The 17,901-nt window shown below is 39.9% G+C and overlaps 1 protein-coding gene across 5 annotated transcripts in view; it reads right to left on the bottom strand.

Annotated features, from left to right (window-relative positions):
* The window catches only part of zic4 (zic family member 4), a 110,169-nt gene that overhangs the window by 34,318 nt on the left and 57,950 nt on the right, over window positions 1–17,901 (bottom strand). The window contains exon 4 of one of the 5 annotated variants that reach the window (XM_077553908.1): window positions 10,173–10,257. The exons of the other annotated variants lie outside the window; for them this stretch is intronic. The gene's annotated coding sequence lies outside the window, so the exon portion shown is untranslated. The remainder of the gene's footprint in view (window positions 1–10,172; window positions 10,258–17,901) is intronic. 5 annotated transcript variants of the gene reach the window in all.

The raw sequence follows: 17,901 nt of genomic DNA, 5'->3' as shown, positions 1-17,901 counted from the left end.
AGGGCTGACAATGAGGGGGAAACGTGCACTTTACAGTCACATTATTGATTTTTTACAAGCTTCTGGGGATGAAGATAATGGTTTGTGTCGACGTGGGAGCTGTGAATGAGATTATTGCTCATACTCACTGTACAGATTTACTAACAAAACGATTATTTTCCCCTTTTGGTTCATATGCAGCTTTAAAAAGACGATTTTTAAGGCCACTAAAGTGTGATCATTTTGGAGTGGGCGACATGCGCGCCATATGATATTTTTGCAATAATATGCTTTAATGATATGGTTTATTTGCAGGTTAAATTTTTTTTCTTCTCTTTTTAATGCCACTTCAATCAAACTTTTGTCCTCTCAACTGCCAAATATAACCACAAGGTGTGGGCGATGTGAAGTCAATATTAGATTGTAGTGTTTGTACCAACATTTTACAATAGCGCAGTTGATAGTTTACCTGCATTTCTTTTAACTCATTTACTCCCAAAAACATATAAAAACGTTCTATTTTAAATATCGCCATGGTCCCAAAAACGTATTTATACATTTTTTTTATGTTTATTTTGTTTTTTAATGCAAGAGCATCGCTTAAAGCAATGGTAGTTATTACAAAAAACGGCCATCAAGTGGCAGCAGAGTATAAGAGATCAACCAGGGCCATGTTGCCACAGGCTCTTTCAACAGATTTTTAAATAATGATTTAACTTAACTATATTTAGTGATGGACAAATGAAGCTTCATGAAGCACTTGCGGTATTTGTGACACCTCTCGATGGACCTCTTGGTTTAAAGATGCAGTAGAAATTAATCAACTTCCATTGCACTAGCCTTTATTTTTTAAACAAAGGGCACCATCTAGAAGAGTAAATAAATATTATTAGTGCTTCATGAAGCTTCACGAAGCTTCTTTTTCTCATCTTTATCTACATTCTAATGTTAATTTCTGCAAAATGGAAACAGATACAAATATACTTTTTTCCTGATGAAAGAAGAGACTCTAATCCAATCTTTTGGTAGGTTCACAATATTCTGTGGGCCTTGCAAAATCCGTCAAAATCCAGTAAAACAGCCGGGAGCGAAGGGGGTTGCTTCAGTAAAAATGTCTTGGAGTGAATGAGTTAATATTTATCACCAATATTGACTCAATATTAAAATATTAGTTATTAAAAAAAAAAAAAAAAACATTTTGTGATATTTTTATTAGGGTTTATTAAATAGTGGCCATTTTCAGACGGGTTGCTCTTCTTGCTTGTGACGCACGTCAAAAGGACGGCAAGGAAGGTTGAGGAGAAATAATTGTTTGATCTGTCCTTTCGCCCGGCCGGCGCTGCCCTAATCACTCAAGACTGATTCAGAAAATGCAGGCTTGAATGTCAGAGGGCCTCCTGTGGCGAGGTGGAGCGTTTCGCCGGCTTTGGACAGACGCCGCCCGGTAATCACCACTCTCACCGACCTGGCCCGGGTACTCCAGCGCTCCCCTTGATTGAGCGCCTCCATCTAACAAGGTGCTATTGCTGGAGCCAGGTTCTGACAATCCGGCGGATTGATGCCCGATCATCACGGGACGTTGCTCCCCCCCCACCCAGCCCCGCAGCCTAGCCATGCGTGCACAGCTTCCTTTTTACCGTAATGGGAGCAACGCACGGAAAATCTGATGATGAGCCACATTAGGTTTTTGTAAGCCATCATGTTGCATTTGAGGGTCGTTTGTGGGTTTTGATGACTCGTCTTCATTTGGGTCAATTTGGAGATCATGACTTTTAGACAAGTCGCTGTTGCAGGTTTCTTAAGGTGTGGTCTGGGGCTGAGGTGCTAGCCAAACTAAGCAAGCAGCTACTCTGTCTCAAAGAATCTGTGATAAGGAAAGTTAGCCCCCAAAAGACAGTGTTTGCGAAAGTGTATTTTCCTTGGTAGGGGCAAAATGTCATCAATTGGCTTTAATTCTGTACCCGAGACTGCAACTAACAATCTGTTTGTCACGTTAATGTGAACTCTTACTAATGATTTACTCAGCTGGACTAAATACTGTTTTGAAAGTGAACTGTCAACATTTCCTGGGAAAAAAATGCTAATCAAATGCTTCAGATCAAAATAAACTACGAGGGGTGACGGACTCCAAATCACTGCAGAGGCACTCAACTCAAGCTGACAAAAAAATTAAACAAACTGGATCACAAAACGACATTGTCCAAAGTGCAAGTCATTCTCTTATTGTGTTGGTAATAAAAATAAAATAAACGTAAGTAGTCCAATGGTCCCAGCATGTTACAAACTAACTACCATTAGTAATTTTTTTCATTTCATGATAGTTAAATATTTACAGAAAAGGTTTAGGGCCAGTGAAGAGGGAAAAAAAGGGTTGGCAGGATTCTCACTTTATTCTCAGAACTCTGACTTAAGTGAGAATTCTGACTTCAATCTCAGAATTCTGACTTTAAAGTGAGAATTCTCACTTTAAAGTCAGAGTTCTCACTTTAACCTCAGAATTCTCATTTTAATCTCAGAATTCTGATTTAAGTGAGAATTCTGACTTCAATCTCAGAATTCTGACTTTAAAGTGAGAATTCTCACTTCAATCTCAGAATTCTCACTTTATCACTTTAATCTCAGAATTCTGACTTTATCACTTTAATCTCAGAATTGTCACTTTAACTTTAAAGTCAGAATTCTGAGATTGAAGTGAGAATTCTCACTTTAAAGTCAGAGTTCTCACTTTAACCTCAGAATACTCATTTTAATCTAAGAATTCTGACTTTGAAGCGAGAATTCTGACTGTGATGTAGAGCTATGAATTGTGGGGGAGGGGGTCAGAAAGTCAGAATTCTGAGATACCCCCGCCGAAAAAAAAAACTGTACTGTAGCATTTTCTGACTTAACATAAAAATTCTGGTGACGTCACCTCCACCAAACAGACTTCTCGCTATTAAACCAATCAACACCATCATAGCACAAATCTGCGCTTTAATAAAGACATGCCCGGGTTTAATGTGAACACTTTAAGTGGTACTTCCTGACAATTTCAGTCTACTACATGTGCTCACTGTAACATTTTGCTCTCAACCGGTTGAATACCGGATAACGCAGCTGTGGGGAAGCATTGAAATGCGTGCGGATGAAGTGCTGACTGCATTCACAAATTATGATCAATTGTCGCATTTTACAAAGCTGGATTTAAAGTGTCATAAATGTCACCATACTGTAGGAAAATAATAGCCCCGTTGAGCCTCACGAGAGTCGAAATTCATTGTCGCCTTGCCTCCAGTCTTTTAACCCCTCATCTGTTTTCAGCTTAATATAATATTGTTGATTTATCTGTGATAAATTTGGCGCCGCTGGCGTTTGCCGGCCCGATTGTGAAATTAATAGACGTTTTTTTCGGGGGGGGGGGGGGGGGGGTATTTCATCCTCGTGGCGGTTTTTGACTGAACCGTGGCAAGACGGCGATCGTGAGAAATGATGTCCGGCGTCTCGCAAAGACATTTGTCATTCGGGACAACCCATATGAGGCTGACGACGTTTCCTTCCCACTCAAATTGGCAACTTGACTTCTGGCTGCAGAATGAGGAAAAAAAACTAAATCGGCATTACGCGTTGGGCTAATTTGCAAAGCGGGTCCTCATAACGTGACGGCCAGCGTTGATTAATAGAGCATTTAGCGCAACTTCCAGGCTTGCTCTTTGTAATGAATTAGGGCCATTAATCAATAAAGAGCACGGCACTTCCAGTAGACAGGGGACATGCTGGTTGCTAATAGAAAAAGCCAGGAAGTGGCACTCAGGCCTTTAGCAGGCATTGACCGCTTTGGTTGAGGTGTTCATTGTGCACCTGCCTGCAATGCAATTAAATGACATAATTAATCAACATCCCTTTCAAACAATGATGGGCCAATGTACTCTGCCACCCTATTGATTCGTCAGGCGACAACCCGCGATAGGCCTTCACCGTCAACTTAAGATTTAAAGCACCCTTTGGCAAACATTTTAAACGCGTCAACATGCAGGCATACCCGCATTGCCGGTAAACCAAATTGCTGGATCTGAGGTATTACGGTAGACACAGTAAAGGATTTAATTGGCTGTATTTTTTATTTATTTTTTTACCAGTGGTTCCTAACATTTTTACAAACAACAGGGGTGTCAAATTTAGTGCGTTAATTTTGAGTTCCTTTAACACCACAATTTTTTAAACGCGAGATTCATGACCGCCCCTTACTTGAAAAGTACTGGGGGAATTCCAGTCGCAGCGCGGCCGACACGTCAACGTCAAAATGTAGCAGCAATAAATTTAATAATAATAATAATGCACATATTTGTGGAGACTGGGATCAAGTTGTATTTTGCAATTTTTTAAATGTGCAGAATTTTCACAAGTTACTTCATGTTAAAGACGAGATAACTCTTAACATTAAAAAAAAAAATGAGCTGAGCTGTCACCAATGTCTTACATATGCAATTATGCCATCTAGTGGCAGAAAAATTTAAAAGTTTTTTTACAGTGCAGTACATCTTTTTATGAATTATTCTGAAAAAAAATAATCGATTAAAAAGTGAAGCCGTATTTCTATTAGTTTAACATTTTTTCTCCACTTTTCTGTTAACAAAAGTATGAAAACTTTTTTTATATTACATCTAAAAATAATATAAAATTTAAGTTAACTATTGAAGTCATGCGATTAATTACGATCTCCTGACAACCCCTAAAACAAATGCTATATTATTCAACCTTTTTCTATAATGAACGTCAGCAAAGTACGTGGGGCAATGCTAGCAGGCGTTGCTACACCATTGCACTGATGCCTTTTATTCTACACAGAGTGCTGGAAAAAACAGCAGCTCTCTTTAGCACTCATGAAAACCTGTTTTAAGAGTCAAATGCTTTCTAGCTACAATGCTAAATGGCTATTTGTACACCTCTAAAGAAAGTAAGGATTTTATATAGTGGATAAATCAAGCCCGAAATGAGAGCCAACTTCCCGTCTTTGAGTTCATAACACCGGCATAAGAGCAGAAGATTAGCGAGTTTAATATGCACCGGAGGGTAAAGAACATTCTATTACCGTACGTCGGGTAGAAATAACCCCATAAAGAAAAGCCAGATAGCAATTTGGGGAACAATTTTCAATATGATTTTTATGACACACACTTCTACTTATGCTAATGAAGTTGTCGTGGCGCTTGTTCACTGCCGCTAATGCCGAGAGCTCATCGTTCAATTTGTACGAATTACACTAAACTGTAATGCATGAACTTCATTAATGCTGCAAATGAGAAAACGCGCGTTATTGCATTTCCGGACCAGTGGCTGTGGCTTGGCGTGTTTTATATTGTTTTGATCTAATTTTGGAAGATGCAGAGGGAAGCGCTCTCCGAGGTATACGCGGACGGCGCCAAAATACAAACAAACAGCGGGGGATGCTTATCGAGCGCCGACGAGAAAATCTCATTGAGTAGAGAGATTGTTCCGTTTACGAGTTAACTGAATAAACATCACATCCATTCCGGCTCGAGTGGGTTTAGTGTCACGTGGGCATCAATTGGATGTAACAAGATGACACCCTCATTTATTACTCCGTGAGTCAAAATGTAAAATATAGGTTCTGATTTTTTATTTTTTTGTAGCCTATCAAATATTTATACGGAAATCACGTTTTGGTCATAAATATGAAACAATCAGACAAAACGGTGATACTGAACTGATACTTTTTTAGTATGGAAGTAACTCAGCGCGCATCACATGACGATGTATTTGTAAACATGTCAGAAATGTCGTAAACAAAGGATATTGACTCCACTACCATGCAAAGGTCTTAGCTAGCTTCTTTTTACTAACATGAAAAGCGAACCGTACTCGAGACTTATGAATGGTGCTGTAGATAAAATGTTAATACAATAAATGTAAAAAAAATAATCCCAAGTCGAATGACCTTAGAAGTAGTTGTAAAAGTGAAGAAATCAACGGCCTCGGTCGATATCAGCGGAAGTAATTACCTGTTGGCCTTCCACTCGTTATCAAAGTGAACACCGAGCAAAACTTGGCTCAATGACTTTAATCCCTTAATGTGATTCCGTTCACTGATTGAGGAAGCCGGAAAAACGTCCTAATGTGTCTGGACAGACGTTGGGAATCAGGCTTGATTCTTTTAATTGCAGGGTGCTCTTCGGGCACATTTTCATTTGACGCTCAACTGTCTTCATTGGCAATATTACAAATCGGCATCTCTTTGTAATTCCACTGCTGGTAGATTTGATATTTACAATTATTGTCCATTTGTTCATTTGAAAATGATTTTCAGCTTTCTATTTAGGATTCAAATCACTAAAAAGTAAAAGGCTAACCAGGAACAGTTAGCTAGCTTCTTTAGCTTAGCTAGCATCACAAACAAAACCAAAAAAAAGGGCTTAAAATGCATATCATTATTTTACGCATAATATAAATTGTACAATTACTTAACTTGGAAAAGACCAAATGAGTGATTTGATATTAAAAATGTTTGGGCATGATGCTTTAAAACAACTAAAAATATAGTAAACTGATAAATGTAAACCCCGTAGAGTGTCGATCAAAACTCAAATTTGCTTTATTACAGTAGTAATTCTGCTTACGTGACAATCAAGGGTCTTAATATGGCAAAAACATACAGCATGCGAGTCAAAAGTCAAACGTGCATCGTTAAATACTTTGCCATCAAACTTTGGCACGCACGAGCCGAGCGACTTCCTTCTTTGACTCCTCTCAGTCTTGATCTGACACTCGCGAAACGACGACATTCCCGACTTGTCTGCGAGAGCGCTGACACGCGCTATTAGGCTTTTTTGGAGGGCTTGTCTTTGCCGATTTATTTGCAAGGTTTGGGAAAATGAATTTAACATCTCGGGATTAAAAGGCGCGGGATTTATTGTATCCATCAACGTAGCGCCGAGTGACACTAAGCTGTCTCTCAAGCGTCCAAATGATACTCTCAAATTTAATGAGATCTTAAGCCCTGCCAACATATAATTAAAAAAAAAAAGGGTGACAGAGGAATAAGACAGCAGAAAAATGTCTCCCAAGACTCTGCAGTGAACTTTGCCAAGTGCCTTAATACGAAGAGACGGTTCAAGCAGGATGGCCAAGTCTTCAATGCTACTATGTTTGGCTGAATTTTAATAATCATTGAGAAAACTGCCAATTTATGGACTTTGTGCCTTCTGCATTACATTGTTGAATATTATTTATACTGTGTGCGTCAAACAAAAAATATGCAAATCTAGCATGAATAGCGCATTAAAAAAAAAATCCACAAGCCAGAAGCTGAACTACATTTGTGTTACGTGTGGTTATACTTTCTGTACCTTACCTAATATTTTATGCAACATGAATATAACAATTATACTTCACAATTGTCCTTGTATTAGATTAATATCGTTTTTTGTGTGTGATTTTTTTTTTTTACAATGGATAAGAAACGATAAAGGAAAATGTGAGGTAATGAAACGATGCAGAGGGCCAGATCTGGCCCGCGGGCTTGCAGTTTAACACCGGTGGTCGGAAAGGAAACATTTTTTTTTTTTGCAGTTTTCTGGGCGCGCGTAGGTTTGTGTTCCCAGCAGGATGCGGCGATGACTGGGTCTGGTGGCAGGCCAGTGTTGAGCCAGCACATGTTGTTCGCTTCCTGTGGGTGGAAAAGTCAGCGACCCTCTGGCTTGCTTCCCAGCCGGTCGTCACCTTTGCCAGCTAACAGCAAAACAAAATGCCGAGTGTTACGTTTGAATTCGGCTCGTCTGAAGTGCGAATCTTGGCTCCCGACCGTCCTCTCCCCCATGCTTGCGTGGCTTTTCTCCGGGTAACCTGGCTTCCTTCCACATTTCAGGTGTCCGTAAGTGAGAATGCTTCTTATATGTAAAATCGATGGATTCAACAACAACAGCATATGGTGCTGACAATCATCCGGCCTTTTCCGTGCCATCTTGCTGCGTTATCTTTCTAACAGCGGTATGAGGCGTAAAAAAAAAAACAAGGAGCGCCCAAAGGAGTCCTTCGCCGTCACTTTGAATGGACGCAAGGCAGTCAGGCTGAAGGCTTCCCACTGACCGGAGAGGAGTCGTCGGCCAGCCTTTCCTTGTCACTGGCGGTTAAGGCAGTCACTGATCCTAATGCCGGCACTGTTGCAGCAGCATTCCAATTTCTAATCACTGCGTGACTTGTCAGACCTAATGAGGCCAGTCGGTTAGGAACAGAGCGATAATGAGAGCGTCACACGCTGACCGCATCTATCTTGCTTTAGATCTGCATACGAGACGGCCTTCTGGAGATGTAAACAACGCTACGAGCGGCTGCTAAAACGGGGGCTGGTTGAAGCACATTTGACTTTTTCCGATTATCGGATGTCTTTATAAAATTATCCTAACTGATTATCCTGTGGTGTAGAGTGTACTGTATGTTCTCATTATGGGATTCGATGTCTATCAGTTCAATTTGGTAACCTATTCGTGGGCAGAGTATGTACGGCGTGTGCTCCGTCAGAAGCATCTCATTCGTGCTAATCCTCAGAGTGGAAGAAGGTCAAGAGGCAGGCGTGATCCGGCTGGAGTAAAGGACGGCCCTCAAACTATCCCATGAACCCATTTAAGTAAATACAAGAAGGCCAAACCAACAGATTACAAGTGATGAACTTAGCAGGCCTAAAATACTTCCTGGCTGTAGAACGGCACTGTCTTGTCCCTCTCAATTTAGAAAAACGTTTGACCGACCAGCATCGGAAACTACTATATTTCTAAATAGGGGACAGAAGGGAAACGTCTAGTAAATTAATGTTCAGTTCAGGAATTTTGCAAATTTTATGAATTGGACATTTTCCATTGGAATTGTAGGAAATAAAGCCAATTTAATATAAGATTGATAATCAAATATAAATATAAACATTTCTCACAATCAGACAAGCAAAATATTGCAATTTAGTGTAACATTTTGATGTGTTTTATATTGTTAAATATAAGTGTCCATTTTTTTATATTAAAGAACAAAAACATGAATGTAGAAATTAGTCGTTACTCATCCCCGTGACCCAAAACCTACATATTTTTTTTAGGAGTGTCAGGCGATAATTTTTAAAAATCATAATCAATCGCATGGCTTCAATAGTTAACTCATGATTAATCACATTTTTTTTTCTCAGTTTCATACTCTTAACATAAAAGTGAAAAAGTATGTTTAATAGAAATATGGCTGCATTGATACAGTAATTTCATAATAATTCATAAAACTGAGTTCAAATTGAAAAGATGTACTGTACTAAAAAACAAAAAAAAACTGTGATATTGATTTGTGTTGAGGTCATTTTTCTGCCACTAGATGGCTGACAGCGCAGTGCATTTTATTTTCATATTAAGAACTATCTAATCTTTAACATGAATATCTTGTGAAATTCTGCACATTTTTTAAGTACAAAGTACAACTTGACCCCAGTCTCCACAAATATATGCATTATTATAAAAAAATTTTACTGTTCAATTTTGACGTTGTCAAGAAGGCAAAGTTTGGTGGAGGACCCGGTCGGAAGCAGGGCAACGAGGCAAAGGTGATGTACAAAAAAAGGACTAAAAGCGAACTCCAAATGGCAAGAGAAAACAAAACGTGGGGAGGACACCAAGGCAAAAACTGGCAGCATGACGGGAGGGAAATGACAAAGAACCGACACAGACTAAAAACACACGCTAATGACACAACAAGACACACCTGGGGGCAAGACACAAGTGGCTGAGGGCACTGATTGGTTGACACGAGGAAGGGCGGGATTACACTTAACAAGACCAAGGGGGAGACACAAGGAAAACAGAACCCAAACATGACAGACGTGAACGTGTCTGCTGCGTTGTGACTGGAATTCCCCCAGTACAGTACAAGTCAATCGCGTGTTAAAAAAAAATGGTGGTATTAAAGGAACTTTAAATTAACGCACTCATTTTGACACCCCTATTTTATTTTTATTTTTATTTTTTTTATGAATATTTGGCTATTACAATTTTGAACACTGTATATCTATATACATTTTATTTATTTGTTCTTAATTTTTCATACATTTAATTATAGCATCTATATTTATTTGTAAAGGTTGAAGTCACATGACATGAGACAGAGTGGTCAGGGTTAAATGCAATCAGCATTGATTAGACAGGCTTGACCCTCAATGAATATTAGCATACCTTCCTCTTTTATTTGCACCCCGGTGATGGCACCAAACACTACTGGAAGCTTTTCACTCCGAAGACACCCCTTCAAGCTTCATCCCTGCACACATTTCCCACAGCTTTTCACTGGTATCCCCTGGAAACTGCTCCACATTCTTTAAACTCCAGAATGAAGAAAAAAAAAAAAAAAAAAAAAGAATGGGGAGGAGGAGGGAGCCAAGTGCCCTTTTACACTTTTTCGAAATGCACTTTGATCACACGTTTGTCTTTGAGGCAGGTGACTGACCACCATCCTGTTGATATCAGCAGCACGCCTTGAACTCCATAAATCGCAATTCATTGAAACATTAAAGACACCATTTTGCACCGTGGCTGAATTTAAAGACAAGGCAAGGCAGTTTTATGGAGAACGTATTTCACACACACAAGGAAACTCAATGTGTATTACATTATTAAAAGCATTTACAAACAAAAAAAGTTAAAGACAATTAAAAGGAAAGCAAAGAAACAAACAATAAAAGCTGCAACATCCAACACCTGCGTCCATAATGTATTTAATGGGACATACTATATTAAGGAAAATGTACCTTTTTTGTGCCAATTTAGGTTTGCTTGGTCATGTGCACTGCCGTCTCCCTGAGTAACATTTGCAAACTTTTTCCAAACTTTGGACTTGCATGCCAGAACGTGCACACTCAGCACACTGTTACACACAACCTTGCCAACATGCATTACGCACACACTTGCTCCCTGGTCGTCATGTACGAAAGACATTTTCAAAGCGACTCGCCAATGGCCCCAGCGGTAAATGAAGCGGGACGACAGCTGGCTCACATGCATGACGCCATATTCTTGATTGACAAAAGCATATCACACAAGTGCATTGTGTCTCCTTTAAAGGCACATTTTGCACTGTAGCTGATCCCAAGTATGTAAATTATATTATTCATATGTCAAACGCTTGTGTCTAAATGTACCAAACATGTAATCTCAAACCCCGGTTAGCAATAGCGTGTAATCATTTGAATCCACGTTTCTGAGAGGACTCAAGAACACTTGGATGTATTTATCAAATAAAAGCCGGTCGTTAGCTGAGGCCCTGTGATGTCATTTTCAGTCGACAGCATGAGGCAGTACAAGGCAAAATGGCCGCGCCATGTGATGGCTAAAACAGGTGGATTTATTTGCTTAATTCAAACTCCGAAAATGCAAATTTAATCGTAAAAAAAAAAACGTTTAGGCCACCGTGGGTAATTTCTGTAAATACATTTTCGGACTTGACTTTCCCCAGAATTGCTGATATTGTACAATACAGTGTTTCCTTGTTTTTTGCTGGGGTTAGTTTCCCAAAAATACCCGCAATAAATGAAATCCGCGGAGTAGTTAGCTTTATGTTTTACATTTATTAAAAAAAATTAAGGCTCTAAAACCCCTCACCGCACACTTTTCTCATCGAGGCATTTAACTTTTTCACATTTCTCTCGTTTATACATCAATGTTCACACCTTCATAAATTGTATAAAATTATATATTTATATATATATATATATATATATATATATATATATTATTATTATTATTATATATTATAAAATATATAAATATTATATATTTATTTATTATATTATATTTTATATTATATATATAGGATTATATTTTATATATATATATATATATATAAATTATAAAAATGTACATTACTGTTAGAAAAAAATGCATGCAAAATTGCACACAAAAAAATCCACGAAACAGGGAGGCTGTGAAAAGTGAATCGCGTTATAGCGAGGGAACACTGTATTTTATTCATTCATTTTTCATCAAGCTTCAATTTACATTTAATGTTTACGTTCAACAAATCAAATCCAACTGCCCAAAACCAGAACACATTTGATGAGATTTTGGACTTTGATAACAGATCTCAAAGCGGAGACTCGTAAAATTAACTTTCCTGATGATGTCATCATGTCAATCAGCATTCATACTACGGATTGCAATTTCCACCCGGGTCACTTCATTTTGAGTAGCTGCTGATACAGAGTCCCGATCTAACACCTTTGGCAATGCATTAAGAAAAAATAAGTCAAAACATCTCGATTGTCTTAATTGACTGGAATACAAATATCCTACCATCTATAACTCTAATACAGACGTTATTTAAAAGAAATAAACTAACACATTTTACCTGGCCATCGAAAAGCCACCTAAGGGAGAATAGTCTTTGTTTCCTGGTGGAGAGTGACACCGTGGTCTCTTAACAACAGGTTAGCAACCTCTCATCAGTTGCATGAATCGAGGGGGTCATGAGCTCCTGATGATGAATGGCAGCCAACCTCTGTCGAGACACTTTTCCACCATGTCACCTCACGGTTGCCACGGCGGCCACGGGGCAATTTAAGCGTCAACGTTTCCTCTGGGGAAGGGAGGGAGCCGAGCGAGGGCGTGCGGCTGCCCTCTCGGGTAAGTGGCTTTGCGGCGGAAAGCTGACGCCTGCCACTGCCGTCAAGGTTGTTGTCACCAGGCGGCTCTTTAAGCGCAAACGCTACCACGTTAAAGGATGAACGCCGGCGGGGGAAAGAAAAAAAAAAAGCCGGCAGAGGACAAGAATTACAGGGCGATAGGCGGCAGGGAAATGAGTTCTGCGAATGTTGCTTACACGGGAACACGGGGGAATATTACCTAATCAGTCAAATCCTCCCGAGCTGACACCTCTTGTGCGGCGCCCAACGAGACCCCCCTGAACCCCAGTGCCCCCCACCCGTGGCTCAGCCCTGAGGGAACCCCCGCGAGGGAGGATCTGCTGGTTGGGAATTTCTCCTTGACAGACACTCACAGAATTACTCTAATGGTTTTGCATACAGTGCAGTATCTAACAACCGGGGGCCACTTTACCCTCAATTAAAAGTGCACCGGTGAAGCTGCATATTTTGCATTTGGCAACAATGTATGTGTTAAACTGAAGGTGATCTTAATAGGATTTTCTGCGGTTGGGAACCAGAGATTAGGAGATTTATATGGCGGATCTGCAGAATGTGAACAGGGGAGTGTTTTAATCTGGACTGGATTAATAATGCCTGACTGTTGGGAGAGAAAAAAATAATAAGGTAACGGATGAGACATCAAAAAGAAATAATTACTTCTTCATTTTGAAGGAGGTATGAACGAACATATTACGCGCTAATATCTTGCTGACTCGAGATGAGACCATTTTCAACTGCGCCATAATCTTCAGAAAATTTCACTCAAAAATCTCACTAGGATTCATGTTACATATCACTGTCTAATAAAAACATGCATCTAAAAAGTAGAAGTGGAAAAACTTTGCGAAGTACATCAATGAAGACGATATTTTTACTATTTTCTGCCATTTCAAAATAATTCAAACCAGTTGTGAATTTTTCACATGATCAACTGAAATGCGGTAAAATGCCCACTTACAGTATATATGTAAATTATATGCTAATGAGCTGAGCAGAAAACCCTAATGGAGAGCCCACCAGTATGTACTAAACCTACAAATGTTAAATATATAATCCATCTGTAATCAAATTTGACAGTTAATCAAAAGAGGCATTGCTCTGGCAGACGTTTTTGGACACACATAACAAACCCCATCAGCGTTTGCATAATAACTGTCGCACCTCAATGACGCTTCTATTCGGGGTTGCCGCTCACTTTATAAATGATTCCGTCGTTTGTTTAGTCATAGATGGCCGCTGGGAGCGATGGTTATGTCAAGGTTGAGGTGTAAGGTGTGGGTGGGTGGAACGGGAGGGACTTTTGCAGGAATGAGTGTGTGTGTGTGTGTGTGTGTGGGGGGGGGGGGGGGGGGGGGGCTGTTCATCAAGATAGGATAAATTCATTTTCTAATGATATTCAGGCGCTTTTGCATGACAGCTGCTTGGGTCTATTTAAAGCACAGCGGCAAGTGAAGGAGTCCTTTTGATGGCGGACAAAGGGGACTATCATTTACAGAAAGTGGGCTTCAGGCGGAGAGGGTGCAAGTGACACGTCAACAAAACCCGGTCGGGCTTCCTGTATGGGCTCCTGACTACAACAAAACCTTGGACATGTGTTCCATCTCTTCACCTTCAATGAGCCAAGACTGCTTGAAAAGTGGCTAAGATGTGTGTAGCAATAAAGTACTCAAAGTCTACTGAGTGTTTCGAACCTATCACACCAGTATTAACTAATGTGGTCTAATAAAGAAACGTCTTTTGATAATAATGCCAAGCGTTATTCGGGTTATGTGTCCGCTGTAGCAAGTGTCCTAAACCAAAGGACCCCCTGTAAATTGAAACAAAATGATGATGCAAGATGAAGGCCAAATTTCCCTAAAGGGATGAAAATGTTTTCACGTTTAGTCTATTAGTCAAAACATTGATTTGCTTCCACAAACACCACACAAGAGTTCCACTTGCTGACAAGCACATTTGTCGCATTCTTCAACCATGAAGCCTCCCACAAGCCCCGGAGTTGACGTTCCATCTTCTTGTGTTTATTCTAAGGATTGCATGCTTGGTCCTCGTAGACACGGATGACACGCCATTACACGCTTCTCTTTCCGGTTGGTTGTTCTTGGATCAGTTGGAATGAGGCAGAATGCCACAAAAGGTTGGTCCGTCTAATTACACGGGCACCCAATTGTCCCCTCCTCTCAGCGGCCAACACCTAATCATGATACTGGAAGTGCGTCCACATTTCCAGCGTGTCTCCCTCGCTTTCCAGGAGGGCCGGCGGCTTCAGCGCTTAGCGGCTTTGACGAGGTCCCCTCCGTGCTGCCGCGCCGGGGAGAACGCTGCCTTCGCCTCCCCTCAGCGTCAAACTTTAACCTTTCTCAACTTTAATTACACTAAGTAAGTTGGGAGTGCGCCGCGGTGCTGTCTGGCCGGTTCACTTGCGCGGCTGCGCTTGATAGGAAACCCGCATGGGTGCCATGACCCCCGCTGCCTCTGACACAGTGATGCTACTCAACACTGACGACTGCGCTGACGCTACTTCCTGACCACAGCTTAACGAAAACCTGCCGCTGTCCTTTGGAAATGAATTGCCCTTAGAAACATCCTGCTTTGCGCATCAATTCTTAAAAAGGCCATGAGGGTATGGTACAGTCTTGTATTTAATTTATTATTCACCGCCACGGGGGTAAGGATTCCCTCTTCCATCCTTTCCCCTCAGGCAGGAGGCTACGTAGCATCCAGAATAGGACGACCAGGCTGAGATACAGCTTCTTCAATTGCTAAACTCGAAGCGTCTGCAGAGGACGTTTAAGTGGTGCTATGATCATTTCTTGTTTGCTTGAGTAGCGACCGTCGAATGGCAATATTTAGCCATGTTAGCTAGTAGTAGTGCAACGGCTCATCAATGATCCATGGTCATGCTCAATTGCTATTTTAAGATGCTAAGAAACCGCTAATTTATTACCAGCCAAGGCTACTTTGCAATTCACTCTCCATGTTTAAAGGAAGGGAATGTGCCTTAAATTGCACTTAGAGGTCTTTTCATTATTAAAAAAAAAATATATATATTAAAAAAGAAGATGAATAGAACTGTGTCTTCATTTATTTTATAAAACACTTTTCCCTATTAACAAAGTAAAGCATTCAATTCAAAATGTCAAATGTAGCCGTTTAGATTATAGGAGCACAACTTTAAGCCATTAATATTTTTTTATTTTACACATGGACGATCCAAAAATAAGAATGTTTCTGCCTCATATTGCACTTAAAGTTGTGTTCCTAAATCCTAAACGGCTATATGGAATTTTTCTTTATTTAAATTTTTTTTTTTTTTTTAATGGGAAAAAGTGTTTTACAAAATAAAGACACTAAATCCTAAACAGCTATATAAGACATTTTGAATACATTTAAAAAATATATATATATATTTTATTTTATTTTATTTATTTTTTTATTTTTTATTTTTTTCCTTTTAAGGAGAGCTCAGTATTGTTCATTCGATTTGACATCATCATTGCTCTCCTTTTTAAAAAAAAAATAATAATAAAAAAAAAATGTTTTTTTTTCTTTTTTTTTTTTAAATATACACACATATATATATACATATACACACACATATATATATACATATACACACACATATATATATACATATACACACACATATATATATACATATACACACACATATATATATATATATATATATATACTTTTGTTTTTGTATGTGGGTGAGTGTGTGTAAGTGCGTGTGTGTGTGTGTGCGTGCGTGCGTGCGAGCGTGTGTGTATTCATCAGTTCACCTAAAGCCCATTAAAAAAAAATCCCATACTAATAATATAATATAATAATAAATTGCCAAATGCAGAAACATCAATGTAAGTTATCACGATGTGGTGGCTCTCGCTAACAGACAGAATTAAGTAACCAGAATTAGGTTAAAAAAAAAAAAAAATTAATGGGAAAAGCGTTTTACAAAAAAAATGAAGACAAAGTACTATTTTTTTTTTTTTTTTGCTGATCCGAAAAACGATCCAATCCGTGACTCTAACCTGTGATCCGATCCTAACCGACTTTTGTGATCCGTTGCACCACCACTGCTAGAGCTAGCCAGCTACAGCACGTAGCTTGTGCAGAGCAAACTAGCTAACTTAGCGGCTAGCATTCCTCCGGTAGCTCCAGAGCAGCAAGTAAAGCAGGGAGGCACATTCCATGAAGTCATCATCCTGTGCTGTTGCGGTTGGTCAAATCCAAATCTATAACATAGGCCATAGTCAGATCGTCTACCGCTACGCACTACTTGCCACAGGTATGGGAGCTTTACGAACTTTTTTCAACTCAAGACATCGTCATTTCTTGACTGGCATTGGTGTGAGATTTTCAATTTCGACAGAAAAATGGATCAAGAACCTAACCTCAAACCTATGGGGTCAATCAAGTGGATTTGCGGGTTGAAAACAAAAGCATGCTGTTTAAAGTGCACTTTCATGTCAAAAAAAAAAAAAAAAATGCAATTGTTGGCCTCACACTTTGTGCTGATTTTTGTTACATACGACAAGAGCCCGACTCTGAGGTTTTCATCGATTGGCAGGTTGGTCGATTGTGCCTCTTATCATAATAGGCACCCTTTTAGTCATCTAATTCTGATGATGAATTGGACTACCACAGAAAGCTAAAAAAAGGAGTTACTGTGGCAACCACATGGCCTGTCAATCACTTGCAATCAGCCTACGGTAACCCCCACCCCTCCTCCTCTCTCTCGCTCTCTCTCTCTCTCTTCATTGCTTGATGCGTCAAGATTAGAACCCACTCGACGGGGGGTTAGAAAACAGTCAGAGGAAATGAAGAAGCATGTGCAAGTCTGCAGCCCATGTTGGAAAACTTTGCCGACCCCTTTTGGCTTGGACTTGCTTACGGCCGAGCGGAAGTACAAATGTTGGGGAGTATTCACAGGGAAAACAGTTATCAACAGAACGGCGTGCCAACTCTTATTGTGAAGCATGACCGTATCGCCGCAATTTGTTTTCAGCCAGCATGCGACAGCGCGTGTTTCTGACCACAGAGGCTCTTCAATTAAACACCCGTCGTACTGTACGCAGCGCATGTTAGGGAAGGATAGAAAAATATTCGACAGTGTGTCGCGCCCCGTTCTGTAGCTCATGACACAAATTGTTTTTATTTGTATTTTTAAAGTGATGTTTGCCTTTCTGCAGTTCAGATCCATCGCGCGTTTCTCCGGAATAGCTGCGGTCTTAAACCGAGCGCATGCACTATTAATTAGGTGACAT

This window comes from Vanacampus margaritifer, chromosome 20 (genome assembly GCF_051991255.1).
Source record: "Vanacampus margaritifer isolate UIUO_Vmar chromosome 20, RoL_Vmar_1.0, whole genome shotgun sequence".
NCBI classification, from domain to species: domain Eukaryota; kingdom Metazoa; phylum Chordata; class Actinopteri; order Syngnathiformes; family Syngnathidae; genus Vanacampus; species Vanacampus margaritifer.
This window is presented reverse-complemented; position numbering and strand designations above follow the sequence as displayed.